Source organism: Scylla paramamosain, chromosome 1 (assembly GCF_035594125.1).
Source record: "Scylla paramamosain isolate STU-SP2022 chromosome 1, ASM3559412v1, whole genome shotgun sequence".
Classification (NCBI taxonomy): Eukaryota; Metazoa; Arthropoda; class Malacostraca; order Decapoda; family Portunidae; genus Scylla; species Scylla paramamosain.
Genome location: NC_087151.1, coordinates 29,541,021 through 29,556,020, shown reverse-complemented (window position 1 = coordinate 29,556,020; position 15,000 = coordinate 29,541,021). Strand labels below are relative to the sequence as shown.

General features: G+C 42.0%; 1 long non-coding RNA gene across 2 annotated transcripts in view; it reads right to left on the bottom strand.

Annotated features, from left to right (window-relative positions):
- LOC135103052 (uncharacterized) overlaps positions 1–15,000 on the bottom strand; it is a 134,359-nt gene that overhangs the window by 96,719 nt on the left and 22,640 nt on the right. For both annotated transcript variants that reach the window (XR_010269896.1, XR_010269898.1), the window contains exon 2: positions 4,562–4,627. This is a non-coding gene — a long non-coding RNA (uncharacterized LOC135103052). The remainder of the gene's footprint in view (positions 1–4,561; positions 4,628–15,000) is intronic.

The window sequence follows — 15,000 nt, the reverse complement described above, 5'->3', positions numbered from 1 at the left end:
TCTCTGTCTCTCTCTCTCTCTCTCTCTACCAAGCATCTACAGGTATTCACAGGTACAGGGACACGCCGCATACAGGCAAGACAAGCAGCACTAACAGTACAGGCTCGCGTCCTCTGTTGGTCTTCTGTACAGTACTTGTGCGAAAAAAGCGAGCTCCATCATTACTGGCCTTTACGATGCTCTCTTTTTCCGACGCGCGTTCGTTGTCATGTCCTCTTTTACTCCTTTTTTTTTTTTTATTTCTTCCCTTTTCCATATTCACTTTTTTTTATCTCTCCTTTTTTTGTCTCCTTTAATGTGTGAAAAGTAACTCTCCCCTTTCGCTTTTTTCTTTGGGATTTGCTATTTCTATTTTTGTTTTATTCTCGGAACTTTGTATTATTTTCACTTTTTGTTTTTTATTTCTTAATATTTTTTTTTTTACGCTTTTTGTTTTACTCCTTATTGTGTTTCGTAATTTTTTTTTTTTTTTGTGTATCAAATGTAAGCTGCACTTTTGTTTATTTGGGGTTTCCTGTTTAATTTCCTTAATTTCTTTGATTCCTTTTCATTTTACCTTGCTCTATTTTTCCAAGTATAAGCCTTTTTTTATTTTATAAGAAGCAAGATTGAACGAATTTTTACGTACTATTGTGTGTGAAGTAAGAATTATATCGTATGGTAGAATGATAACCTCACTTTTTTCTCCTAACCCTCTCTCTCTCTCTCTCTCTCTCTCTCTCTCTCTCTCTCTCTCTCTCTCTCTCTCTCTCTCTCTCTCTCTCTCTCTCTTTCTAAGCATGAAAGACGTGGCAATATCAGTGTTGACATCTACAGAAAAGCAAGGGACAGACTTAATAATTGGAAGGTCAGAAATATAGCAGATAGCGAAGGCCAGGAAAAGCAGTGAGGCTGCGGGAAACACACACACACACACACACACACACACACACACACACACACACACACACACACACACACACACACACACACACACACACACACACACTAATTACAGAAGGTATATCAAGAGTGTAGGTAAGTGGACTGAGTTGCAGAAAGTAGTAGTCTAGGGAAGATCCTGAAGTGAATTTAAGGAAAGGTTGGGTAAAAGCAGATTTGTAGACGGGATACCACAAACATGAGTCTTTTCTCGTATGTTGCAGCTAAATAGTTACAACTAGGTAAGCATACACACACACACACACACACACACACACACACACACACACACACACACACACACACACACACACACACACACACACACACACACACACACAGCTATCGTCTCAACACTTGTCTTTTTTAACTTTTTAATTAGATAAGTAGCCTCGAGACTTACACTTTCAAGGTATCGGGTATTGATTGTCTGATGGGTTAAATGCAAACACAACGTCATACGGTGCCACTCCTTAACATTGCTAAACACACGAAGCTACTGAAAAAAAAAAAGCGAAGGTGAAATTATACCACGCTAAAACAAAACTCAAGTTACAATTAGGGAAAACAGTAATATGCAATTTTGGAGTTGGTGGAGAAAGCCAGGTCTCGTAAATGAAGGGAAGAAGCAGTATCTCGCGTCACGGGGATCAGGAATTGGGCGTAAAAAGATTTCTCCCGTCACACCTCAGCTGCGTGGAGGCCGAGTGGAGACAGACGCGCTGTGTGTAAATAATGGATTCCCTGGAAGAAGTTGCCTTACCTCTCATTTAAGTTGCACCACAGCGCCATCTGCGAAACATTTAGGAGACTCGACTGGAACCCAAACGAGAGGGAGGAGGACAAACGAGAAGGCGGCAACACTTCACCGCAACACAGCAGTAACAGTAGCGCGGCTGATCCTGTGTGACGATCCAACACAAAAACAAGAGGCGAAAAATTCTGAACTCCAGGACTTGAATCTCGGACAGCTGAGGAAGGTCAGACTGCAAGAGATCCATATTCCAAAGTTAGCCCTTGTCCCTCTCAGCGCAACTGCCGATAGATTTCTCGCTCAGCGTCTGGGCGACACTGTTCTAAATATGACAAGGAAACTGGTGCAGTCCATCCTTTTCCCCTGCCTTCGTCTTTCCTCTCTCTTACCTTCCCAGCTTGACAACGGACAGGCAGTGAGGAAGGGAAGGGCAGGGAAGGGAAGGGGGTTGGATAAGCGGTCAAGCCAGGATGGGTAATCATCAGCGAAAGCCAACACGCAAAGGAAATGAAGGCAATTTCTATCGGCGATGGTGTTGATGCCGGTTCTTGTTCCGGCATTGTTCATCGCGGCCACCACCCGCCTCGGATGCTGTCTTGAGCCACTGCATTATTTTCATCTGCATCTGTCAGTTGGAAAAGGGCGAAGGTTCTGGGAATTCCCTAACTGAACATACTAACTGAAGCTATGTTTACTAATGCCACCTCTTTATAATTTAGCTGTTTTAAGCCACATGGTGATTCACGAGGTATGGAAACGAGTCATTGATATTGTTTACCATTTTCTTTATCCAAAATCATGAACAAGTCAATATTCACAGTTATGTTTTAAAATGTTGATGCAGAAAATATTGGCACTGTATATTTCCTGCGGTTATTATTTTCTTGTTAAAAATAGACACGCTGAAACCTTTTGTGTGAGTCATCTACATTTGTTTGAAAAGTATTCCATTGTACAGCTACACGAATATCTGAATCGTTACAGTATTTCGAATCAATTTAGTAATCTGAATAAAATATCACCAAAAACCAAACACCTATTAGCGCCAGTCAACACTGCTTTGTCAGACTGCGGTGGAAGGACAAGCTAACAGGGATGCAGCACAACACAACCCTCAAGCCAGCACGCTCCAGTATACCGCCACCTCATTGACTAAAACAACGCTATGCACACTTAAAGAGACACTATTGCGTAAGCCTTTCCTCCTCATTCCTTCCATCCCGGTCTCCGCCACGCACACACTTCACACCAACCCACGCAGGCAGCACATCAAGAACTATCCAGATGCCTTGCCTGGTTGGAGGATAAGTTTTCATTTGCAGGTATCACAACACGCTATTCCTCCGTAAAAAGATAAAGAAAAGAATATTCTTCATTGATAACCTAACATATATCACAAACAAAAAAACTATCATTTGCTTCAGTGGGTGAATATTCCTTCTCTTACCTTAAAGCTTTTTTTTCTTTCTAATTCAGCATATCTTTCAGTAAAACCCTCAAGAAATATCGCCCTTGCATCCTGACAGCACGTTTCAATCTCGGATCACACGGAGGGGTCACTCGGGGCTCAGGGCAAGTGAGTGTTAGATATCAAGTAAGTATTCTGATATCAGGGGCAGAGGAGACAAGATAACAACTTTAAGGAGACGCCTCTCACACCGCCACATCCTGTTTTCTTAAGCCTTCCGCACCTTCTCCAACTTACAATTCCTAATCATCCACCTACTAACTGCACTCCACTACAAACTTTACTTAACTCTCCACTCAATCTTTCCTCCTCAGCGCGGTCTTTCTACTGGTCTTGATCTTTCCCAGTCTATTCAAACGCTGTCCTATTCCTGGTCATCTTTCGACTCCCTAGACGCGAGTTTTGCCACGAGGAAAGAAGCAAAGAATCATCATCAACACTTTCCTCTCACTCTTCCCCGCCTCAACGCCGTTTTTATATTCATCCTGCCTTTTCCCCGTCTACTGAAACACTGTCCTATTCCTGTTCTTCTTTCAACTCCCTAAGGGCGAGTTTTGCCACGAGAGCCATCGGAGAGCAACAAAAAATTATCATCGCCACAGTCTAGGTGATTCTATTCTGACCTTGTTTTTTTTTTTTTTTTTTTTTTTTGAGGGGGGGTTCCCGGTCACGTGCCCCATTATTGACAAGGCGGGAGTGTTCTTCCTGCTTTACAAGGCAGACTCTCTCTCTCTCTCTCTCTCTCTCTCTCTCTCTCTCTCTCTCTCTCTCTCTCTCTCTCTCTCTCTCTCTGACACACCATCTCTGCAAATACTGATTATTTTTTCGATTTTTTTTTTATCATATGTTCTATTCAGTTATACAACGATACACAACATGAAAAAATTATGGTTGTTGAATTTATGCTTAATTATTATTGCAACACGCACAGATTCTCTCTCTCTCTCTCTCTCTCTCTCTCTCTCTCTCTCTCTCTCTCTCTCTCTCTCTCTCTCTCTCTCTCTATGGCGATACCATAACAAACAGGAATTGGCTCACAGCAAAGAACAAAGACGAAAACAAAGTTAATATCTCAAGCACGGAGGCAGGCAGACAACATACATACATACAATACAAACATACATATGTACATATATACACACATGGGTATTTATTTAATGTTCGCATTCTTACAAAAACACCAGACGGGAACAAAGACAAGGACAGCCAGCAGCAAGTCAGACACGCAGACACACCCAGACAGTGAGCTTTTTATGGCGTGTAATATGTTGAAAAAGGAAAGAAAGATTACGAAACATTGCAATAATTAAGATGTCTAGGGAACGTTTCTTTTTCTTCTTCTTCTTCTTCTTCTTCTTCTTCCTCCTCCTCCTCCTCCTCCTCCTCCTGTGTCCACTACCACGTAAGGCCACACTCACCTGTCTGTAGTTCTAGTGTTCACGGCAGGTGAGTACCATCCGCTGAATAATTACCACCATTAACACCTGAGGAGGTAAAATAAAACGAGGGATTAGCGGCACACACACACACACACACACACACACACACACACACACACAAAGTTTATTGACCACAAAATCACTGGGTAACTAAACTAAGTAAATCGCCAGAAACGTGCAAATGCAACATTGTATGATAAAACACAAACACGTAGATCTAATACAGGTAATCAACACTACTAAGGAGACACAAATCACATAAACCAATATATATATAAACTCCACGAAAGCACACGAAAGTACAGACACACACACACACACATGCGGACACGTTCCCAACATTTCCAACACTTCAAACACTCGCGCACCACCACCACACCACCACCACAAACACTCCTTCCTTGCACTGTGCCCGCGCCCTGCTCACTGCGAGATCAAGATACTTCTACATTATTTCCAACCTTCTCTCCTCCCCTGCTGCGAGCCATCAATATTGGCTGAATATCAACACGAGTGACCATGTATGACCATGTATGATTCATTTCTGTATGCTCCTAGCGCTGTGGGCGAGGAGGGAGAAAAAATGGAATAATACTAAAAAAGAGCATAAATAAAAGAGTTAACGTGGGCGGGATTCGAACCCTGGACTCATGGCTTTTGGCGGCAACAGAATTAATTTCCCCGGAGTATTGGTGCGGCTGAGAAATGATACCCGTCATAGCATTTGAACGGCTTTTCCAGTCCCGCTACTCGGTCATTCTCCGGGCGTTGAATTCACTCATAAACACGCGCGCACACACACAAACACAGACACACGCGCGCACACACACAAACACAGACACACACACACACACACACACACACACACACACACACACACACACACACACACACACACACACACACACACACACACACACACACACACAGAAGCAAACACCATTTCGTGCAAAACTAATCACGATATACTCGTACTGCTGAAGACTTAATATAACGAATAGTAATAAAACATAACTGAAAAAAAAAACAAAAAAAAAGCAGAAGAAACATGGCAAGTAGCGCAATTCATAGATACGCTTTATTTCATTGTCTGTTTAATTTACTACTGATCTAAGGGAGCGACGAAGGTAATCAAACACAATATGAAAACTTGCTTATATTTCATCAGCAGAAATGGAAATGAAAAATGGACGCAGTTCGAGTCCCTTGAACACATGATGACCAAAGCTTCGCTGCAACAAATTAGATTTTCACTGCAGTGTGGATGCGGCCTCTTGCATTTTTTAGTGTCAATGATATAAAATCTATTTCTGAAATTCCAAAGCCATTCTCTCTCTCTCTCTCTCTCTCTCTCTCTCTCTCTCTCTCTCTCTCTCTCTCTCTCTCTCTCTCTCTCTCTTGAATCAACTCTATGTAGCATATTTAGTTTCTACAGACAACCTCCTTTTTCAGGCCCCTGCTGCTGTTGCTGCTACACTCGCCTCTCACGCCATCTTCCCGCTCCCCACGCAGCGCCAGGCAATGAGCTTTCCCCGCAGCCTTCCTAGTTAAAGAATGAACGCACGTGGGAAATACCGCTTACACTAAACAAATGCTCACGCTCCCTCAAGTTGACCTGACGCGTGTGTGAGAGAGAACGGCTGGCTAAAAAGGAAAGCAGGAAAAGAATGGTATTAGGGACAGTGAATGGTGAACAGTGGTGGTGGTGGTAGTAGTAGTAGTAGTAGTAGTAGTAGTAGTAGTAGTAGCAGTAGTAGTGGTGGTGGTGGTGGTGGTAGTAGTGGTGGTGGTAGTAGTAGTAGTAGTAGTAGTAGTAGTAGTAGTAGTAGTAGTAGTAGTAGCAGCAGCAGCAGCAGCAGCAGCAGCAGCAGCAGCAGCAGCAGCAGCAGTAGAAGCAGAAGCAGCAGCAGCACTTCGAACTTTAGTGATCAAGAAACTAAATACTTGTGAAAAAGTAATATAAAGTGAATTAATATACGGAAATGAATAGAAAAACAAACTACGTATCTGTTAGATCTAAATGGAAGGCAAACAAAAAAAAAAGACAATGGTGGAGATAAAATAATAAACGTGACATGACAAAGAACAAAAAATATCTGAAAGTAAAAAAAAAAGAATAAAAGTTAAAAGTTAATAAAAAGTGAATGAAAGGTGAAATAATGTTAAACTAGGACAGTGCTGAAAGTTCATTAGACGAAATTAAAGAATAATAAAAAAGCAGTTGATACATAAAGCATCGCTACGCTCATCCTTAAAGAAAAAAATACTGTTATACCACAAAAATCACGAGAAACGAGTAGAGCGAACAGGAACTAAAAATGAACGAAGAAAAACGAGATGAAATGAAAAAAAGACAAGGTGAAATGAAGCACTACACACACACAGAGAGAGAGAGAGAGAGAGAGAGAGAGAGAGAGAGAGAGAGAGAGAGAGAGAGAGAGAGAGAGAGAGAGAGAGAGAGAGAGAGAGAGAGAGAGAGAGAGAGAGAGAGAGAGAGAGAGAGAGAGAGAGAGAGAGAGAGAGAGAGACCGACACAAAAACAAGTAAAACAAAACTAAAATGCAACCATGATTAAAACGAAAAATAAAACAGGAAGAATAACATAGAACAATAAAAAATAAATAAATAAATAAAAGGGAATATCGGAAGTGAATAAATCTCAAACACGGACATATTTCACATGAACAGCATGAACAATAAGAGGCAGCAGCAGCAGTAACAGCGACCCTATAAATCTAGCAACGGGAGAGAGGACGAAGCGCGATGGTACTGTATATTTATCAAGAGATGAGCGCGTGTACTCAGATCAACACGGCGTGGACAGCAACTCCCCTCGAGGCCACGACCCTGATGGAGTGTTAATAGCTCTTTTGCTCTATGGTCAACCTTCTTTAACACTCGCAGCACGGTGGAGAATGTTTCCTGGGACACAGAGAAGGAGAGGGAATATAATAAAAGGATAATCTTTTCTTTTTCTATGTTACTGAATTATTTATGAGACTAATACTAAATGAAGCGTTTGAAATGTTGTGTCTTCCTCCCCTAACATTCCAGACTGTTAAGAATGTTTGCTGAGAGACACACGAGAGAGAATAGAAGGGTAATCTTTTCTTTTCTAAGTTACATAATTATTTAAGAGACTAATACTGAATGAAGCGTCTAAAATGTAGTGTCTTCCTCTCCTAACATTCCGGACACGGTTAAAAATATTTACTAGGACACACAAAGAGTAATGTTTCTTCTTTTCTAAGCTACTGTAGTGCTAAAATATGTTGTTGTCGTCCTTTATCATTCACAACACAACAGAGAATGTTTGCACGTACACAGAGGAAGAAGAGAATAGACTTCCTAGACTTCTGAATGATTTGAGACTAGAAAACAAAAGGCGTCTAAAAAGTAGTGCCCGTTCTCCTTTACCATTCGGAATTACAGGAGAGAGAGAACAGAAGGGCAATTTGTCTCTTCTCTCGACTCTTGCAGTACTAAAAGGTGTCTAAATTGTTGAACCGTTTTCCTTCAATATTCACAGCATCAGGAAATTTTTACAAGGACGCGGGAGAAAGATAATAAAAGAAGAGTTTGTTCTTTTCTAGGCTACTGTCGTACTAAAATGTCCTCCTTTAACATTTGCACCCCCGCAGAGAAGGACACAGCAGAGACAGAATAGAATGATACTCGTTTTCTTTTCTAGCCTAAATGAATCTTTTTATGGACTACAATACTGAACCGTGTCTAAAAAGTTCTACAAGTGATCATGGGAAGAATTTATTCAGCAGTAAAAGTGTGAACAGCAGCCTGTAACTTGAGACTCCCCACGCGTCACACCCACGCAGTCAAGCATTAATGTCGAGAGGTCAAGTGAAGGCTATTACCGCGGCATCTCAGCACTGAAGAGCCAAGAGAGAAGTGAGGACATGACGCAAAAATCATCGTCTCTTTTCCCCTTGACTTGCTACGTATGAACTTAGCAGTCTTATAAGCATCGCCTCCACGTGCCGTCCTCGAATTCATGAGAGCTCTTGCTGCGACTCAATAGCTCTATGTATATCCAATTAGTCACTCACTCACCGTCACTTATGGTATGAAATAAAAAAAAAGAGATAAGAACACAAGAAAATAAAGGAAGCTGCAAAAAAAAAAAAAAAATCAGTATTCATTTGGCAGTTTCCAGAAGTAACTCACCTACCTGTTATCTTTATCCATGTATTCATCCAATCTTCTTTTTAAGGCCCTCTTTTTTATTTGGTACTACGAACCTGATTACTGAGTCCATTCCAGTCATCTACCACCCTATTTGAAAACCAATTTCCTTCCATCTCTTTTTAAATGTAACTTCATCATCGTAGCCAGATATGGAACAGCATGCTGTCTCTGGCTTAGCGAACTCCACGAAGAAAAGAAAAAAGAAAAAAAGAAAAGGAGAGAGAGAGAGAGAGAGAGAGAGAGAGAGAGAGAGAGAGAGAGAGAGAGAGAGAGAGAGAGAGAGAGAGAGAGAGAGAGAGAGAGAGAGAGAGAGAGAGAGAGAGAGAGAGAGAGAGAGAGAGAGAGAGAAAATCTACATAAAGCCCTCGTCTCCATCCTTTCATAACCTTCGCAGACTATACATGGGTTGACTGATTCTAACAAATACAACTGACACCATAAAGGACTGTACACAAGACAGGACGAGGGTTGAAACAATACTGCATGAGGCGTCTATAAAGCATTCATATAAATAGAATAGGTATTTCATATTTCACGATACGGTTGAGCTCTATGCCAGAATGAATTTCGTGCTGCATCATGTATTGATTATGACAAAAGCGATCTCATGTCATTTTCATCTCATCCTATTAGTGACCTGACTCTGTACCTTAAGTTCCTTCCCCGTATCACACTCCAGGGGGTAAGAGTCACTTGCACCTTAAGTTCCTTCCCCGTAAGAGTCACTTAAGCAGACAGTCTTTGAAACTTCCGAGAAACATATATCGACGTGTACCGGCTGTCGTTCCGCGCTGGTATTTGATGCATGTGGAATCCATACCACTTATCAATTATCAAGTCGACAAGTAGGCTATCAGGAATGAGCTTTTAAGTAATTGGGCGATTTACAAACGCACGCACGCACGCACGCACTTTCTCTCTCTCTCTCTCTCTCTCTCTCTCTCTCTCTCTCTCTCTCTCTCTCTCCTCTCTCTCTCTCTCTCTCTCTCTCTGAGCCGATTTGTCGCGTCACTTCGTAGAACCACTAAGCTGATAACAAACACATTACTTGCACAGCACACACACACACACACACACACACACACACACACACACACACACACACACACTACTCTCCATCATCACCATAAATTCGGTGTATCTTGTGCAACATTAGTGAGTGAGCGATGGTAGTGTATTATTAACTGGTGAAGAGCCACGTACACATAAACACACAGGCACACAAAGGGAAACTAGGAAAAAAATATAATATAAAAGAGAGAAAAAAAAAAAAAATAAAATAACCAAAGATAAAAGACACAAAACGAAAAGTGAAATCAAACACCACGTTACCATTTTTTTTCTTATTTGTTTTATTCACTCTTTACTTTTCTGTTTAATACATATGAACATACTGCATACTACTCTGACTTGATATCGTATTCTCTCTCTCTCTCTCTCTCTCTCTCTCTCTCTCTCTCTCTCTCTCTCTCTCTCTCTCTCTCTGGCTACCTAGGATCTGCCTTTCCGAGCCTCGTCAATAGCTAATACTTTCCCCTGCCATCCTCCTCCTTCCCGCCCTCTTAGTTCTCCTCCTCCGCTGCTGCACTTTGCTCCTCCATTTGTACAAGCGAGAGAGGACTTGGTTCAGGCGAGGCGAGGAAGGGAACCCTTTCGTCTCATGCATCACCAGATTCCGATGCCGATACACATTTCAGCACTCACTCTCACTCTCTCCTCACCTCTCCTATCCCCATCTCTCTCTCTTCCTCTCTCTTTCCATGGTAAAGTCTTCTCTCGTCACTTTGGCAGGGTAAGGCTTGCAGCTTCGCGCCCCGCCAAGTTGCAAGGGTTATTACTAAGCGAGGAGTTGTTGTCCTTCCTGACCAAGAATGATGGAGAGTGTGGCGAGTGAAAGATTCTCAACCTTAGCCTTGCCTATAGTGTCTGTAATATGTAACTCTGTTCTCTCATCGCGATTATTTTTCATGGCCATAGAGATGGTTAGCCGAGGTACAACAGTGCTTTTCCCGTCAATAATGTAGGAATCTTGTTAATTTGTCACTAGAACAATGAAAACACCCTTAAAAATCCTTGTCATTTCAACTAGCGTCTTTTGAAACTAGTGGAGGTGCGGCGTAAGAGGGCATCACACTAATGTCCAAGAAAGCATGACAGTTTATGAAACAAGAGACATCACTGGGAGGGTAAAGGTGGTGGTTGGTTGTAAGTCTAGTATGTGATCCTTAAGGCAGTCAGTCAGTCAGTCAGTCAGTCAGTCAGTCTCTCTCTCTCTCTCTCTCTCTGTCTCTCTCTCTCTCTCTCTCTCTCTCTCTCTCTCTCTCTCTCTCTCTCTCTCTCTCTCTCTCTCTCTCTCTCTCTCCGTCCGTTTCAATTTAAGGCAACACCAAACCATTCTAACTCTCATTTCCCTCACCATTCCGTCCTTTAATGCGATGAGCAACCACCACAGGCGAGAGAGAGAGAGAGAGAGAGAGAGAGAGAGAGAGAGAGAGAGAGAGAGAGAGAGAGAGAGAGAGAGAGAGAGAGAGAGAGAGAGAGAGAGAGAGAGAGAGAGAGAGAGAGAGAGAGAGAGAGAGAGAGAGCAGTAAGAGGCCGTGCGTAATGTGCTTTATTGAGCTGCTGTTTGTTTTGCATGTTTTCCTTTGCTTAATCCATTTCCTACTCAACAGAGCTTATCTTCCTCCTCCTCCCTGCTCCCCGTGCTCTTCCTCCTCCTCTTGTCCCTCAACTACCTTTACTTTACTTTTTCATCCATGTCTTACGGTTTCTGAATCTTCGTTCCATCGCTGCTTTACTTTTTTCTGCTTCACGGAAATTTATTTATTGGTCTCACCTTAGTTTAGTAATTCATAAAGCTATTATGTGTATTCCTTTTATGTCTTGTAGGTATCTTTACGATTAGGAAGAGATGGAGGAGGAGGAGGGAGGAGGAGGATATAACATTACATAGGACAACCAGACATCAACAGAATTTTAGGCCTTTGTATAGCTGTTTGAAAAATATTCTGGAAAATAATGAATGAGGAAGATCTATCGTTTATTACTTATATTGCACGTCACCTTCATCTCTCTCAGGTGAGTGTGCGCGAGAAACATGACCAAACGCCATTATCATAAATTATCATCATCATTCACTGTTTTACTGCAGAGAAAGTCACATACACGTATCACATCCCTCTTTGGCGCTTCATGGGAACAGACAAACTGATCTGAAGGCGAGATAAATTGGCCATTAGAGGCGCCTGGCAGGAGGTCGAGTCCCCGCCAGAAGCTTCAAGGTTAGTGCCACCCCGACACGCTGCCAGCTACGTAAGGCAAGAGCATCACCAAGGCCAGAGTGATATTTTCTTTTTGTGTGTGTGGGGGTCGCTCCTAATTTTTGTGTGTTGGAGTGTTGTAGCTTCTGAATTTTCTTTTTTCTTGGTGCGTTGGAGTGGGATTAGTTCGCTCTTTATTCAGTGAGATGGGTAACTACTGTTCATTCATTTATTATTTTTTTTATTCTTGTTTTTTTCTATTTATTAATTTTTTTTTCCCCGTCTTGTGGTGAGTTGTTCTTGATTTCGCTGGCGGTGGGTCTCTCCTCATGTTCCTGTCGTTGTACATGCACGTGGACAGTTTAAAGTAAGGAAGAGTGTTGGACGGCACGTTTGTTTGATACTTATTCTTAGGCATGTATCTGCGCATTTTTTTTGGGGGGGAGGAGGATCTTTTCTCATGTACGTATTTATCTAAGACAAATACCGCTTTTGTTATTACTGTTTACTGTCACTATTACTCCTACTTTTCCAGCACGTTTTTTTTTTTCTCTCTACTTTTGGGCATGTTTGTTCCCTGTTACTTTCTCCTTGCATGGTTGTTTGTCATTGTTACCTTTATACACGTGTGGTTTTGTTAATTTTTTTTTTATGTAGATATTCAAATAAAGAAAACGAAAAAGGATAATTTTCGCTTCACATCACCATCACACTTTAATACAATTCTTACGCATCCATTACTCGAAATCAGAAGTTTCATTTCCTCTTATTTTTCCAGAATTACACTTATTTATATCACATCTTTTACTTACGCAACTTTACACAACAGGGGGAGGGAAATGCAACAACAACAACACAATAATTCCTTCTTTTCCTTCCCTACTCCTATTTCTTCTATTTTTTTCCCCTTGTATGTTGCGTTCTACAGTTTTAATGTTTAAGTCGCTTCTTCCTTCCTTCCTTCTAGCATTTGGTAATTAAGTTCGCTCCGCCCTCTGTCCCCCATCACGCTTTCCCTATCCCTCTCTCTCTCCCTCTCCCTCTCCCTCTCTCTCCAAGTCTCCCTATCAACAAGTTCACCCAGACTTCTAAAAGGCACCGAACACATGAACATAACGTTGTAGAAGAGGAGGAGGAGGAGGAGGAGGAGGAGGAGGAGGAGGGGAGAAGACGGGTAAGGGTGAGATAAGAGGGTCAGGGGAAACGAGAGAGAGAGAGAGAGAGAGAGAGAGAGAGAGAGAGAGAGAGAGAGAGAGAGAGAGAGAGAGAGAGAGAGAGAGAGAGAGAGAGAGAGAGAGAGAGAGAGAGAGGAGGCAGGGCAACGGACAGAAGGGAGTGAATTAACAAAGGATACAAGGTGAAAAGGAAGGAAGGATTGATAATAACTGGAGAACAACACATACAAGAAAATAATTGAGAAGACATGGGAGTAGAAAGAGAAAGAAGGATAGATGGAAGAAGAAAACAATTAAAAAAAAGGAAGGAACGCAGAAAAGGGCAGGAAACATAATGGAAAGGAGGAAAAAGGGAGGAAAAGATAAGATGGCAATAAAAAAGACAAGAAACAAAGAAAAAAGGGACATACAAAATGGAAGGAAAAGAAAAAATTGGAATGAAGGTAGGAAAGACTAAATAAAGAGAGAAAAGAAGGAAGAAAAATGTAAAAGGAGAAAAACAATGATGAAAGGAAGAAACTTGCAGCAGCACTGGAAAGCAACAAGGAGTGGGAGTGAGAACGGGTGAATGTGATCGGCGGTTTCAACACGTCAACACGACGCAACAAGTGTGTTTATTGGCACCAGAGAGAGAGAGAGAGAGAGAGAGAGAGAGAGAGAGAGAGAGAGAGAGAGAGAGAGAGAGAGAATCAGAAGGGAAAAGCGAGGTGACAAATATTTACTACTTATACTAGGAGCGCCGTCTGTCTGCCTGCTTTTATATCTATCTATTCATGTGTCTATCTGTCTGCTGGTTTCTGTCTCTGTCTGCCTTACTTTTCTATCGCGATGAGATCCAGTCACGCGGTAACGCTGCTATCCTTCAGCTTGGAATGATGTTACAATGACCGACGAAAAAAGACACTTTTAGAATTCGTAATATCAAAGGTTATCAGCAATTCTATGTAATTTATGAGAAAGAGGGAAGCATAGCAGGACTTGTGTAGCTGGTGGAGAGGTAGAGTTCCTGCATCATGTTGCACTAGATAATTCTGTTTCTTTTTTCTACTAATACCTTTTAGAGATGGGGGCCAAAGAAACAATGGCAAGTGGTGCGTTATATTAATATAAATAAACAGTACAATAAATAATAATATGTGAAGCTGCCAGCTTGTCGCACGCCCGCCTGTCTGCCAGCAAGGATGAGCGGAGAAAGGACTACCCCCTTCCGCCACCATGGCAAGGCTGACAAGGACTACTGATGCTGGGATGGTTACTGAGCCTGCCGGCTCAGGTCAGGCTGGGACTCATGAGGTGAAGGGAGGTCACGCGGCCAGAAAGGTAAAGGGCTCGTGAGGTACTGGGAGACCACCCGGTCATGGAGCTGGCCGAAGCACCGCGGAGACAAAGGGGTGAGGGTTGACCTCATTCCCTGTCAGGCAGGGTGGCCAGAGGCTGGGTAAGGTCGGGGACAAAGGCGAAGTTGGCCGGGGCGTTAAGTCCCAAGGGGAAATGCGCGCCATTTAATGTGGGCGGCAAGGGTGTGGGCGTGTGTCCCCCACATCAACGCAATGTCCTTGCTATCAAAACTACTAACTTATTTCCGGATCCGTTACTTGTTAATCAGTCGTATTCTCTCTTAGTTTCCCTCATAAATACAAAGATTTTTTTTTTTACTTTTCATGAATCGAAAAAAAATTTTCACGTTAAAAGTAGATTTTTTTAGCAAATTCTGGACATAAAAAAAATATATATATATATACTAAGAGCTCTTTTGTTAATTTATTTTGTACTTGTAAAG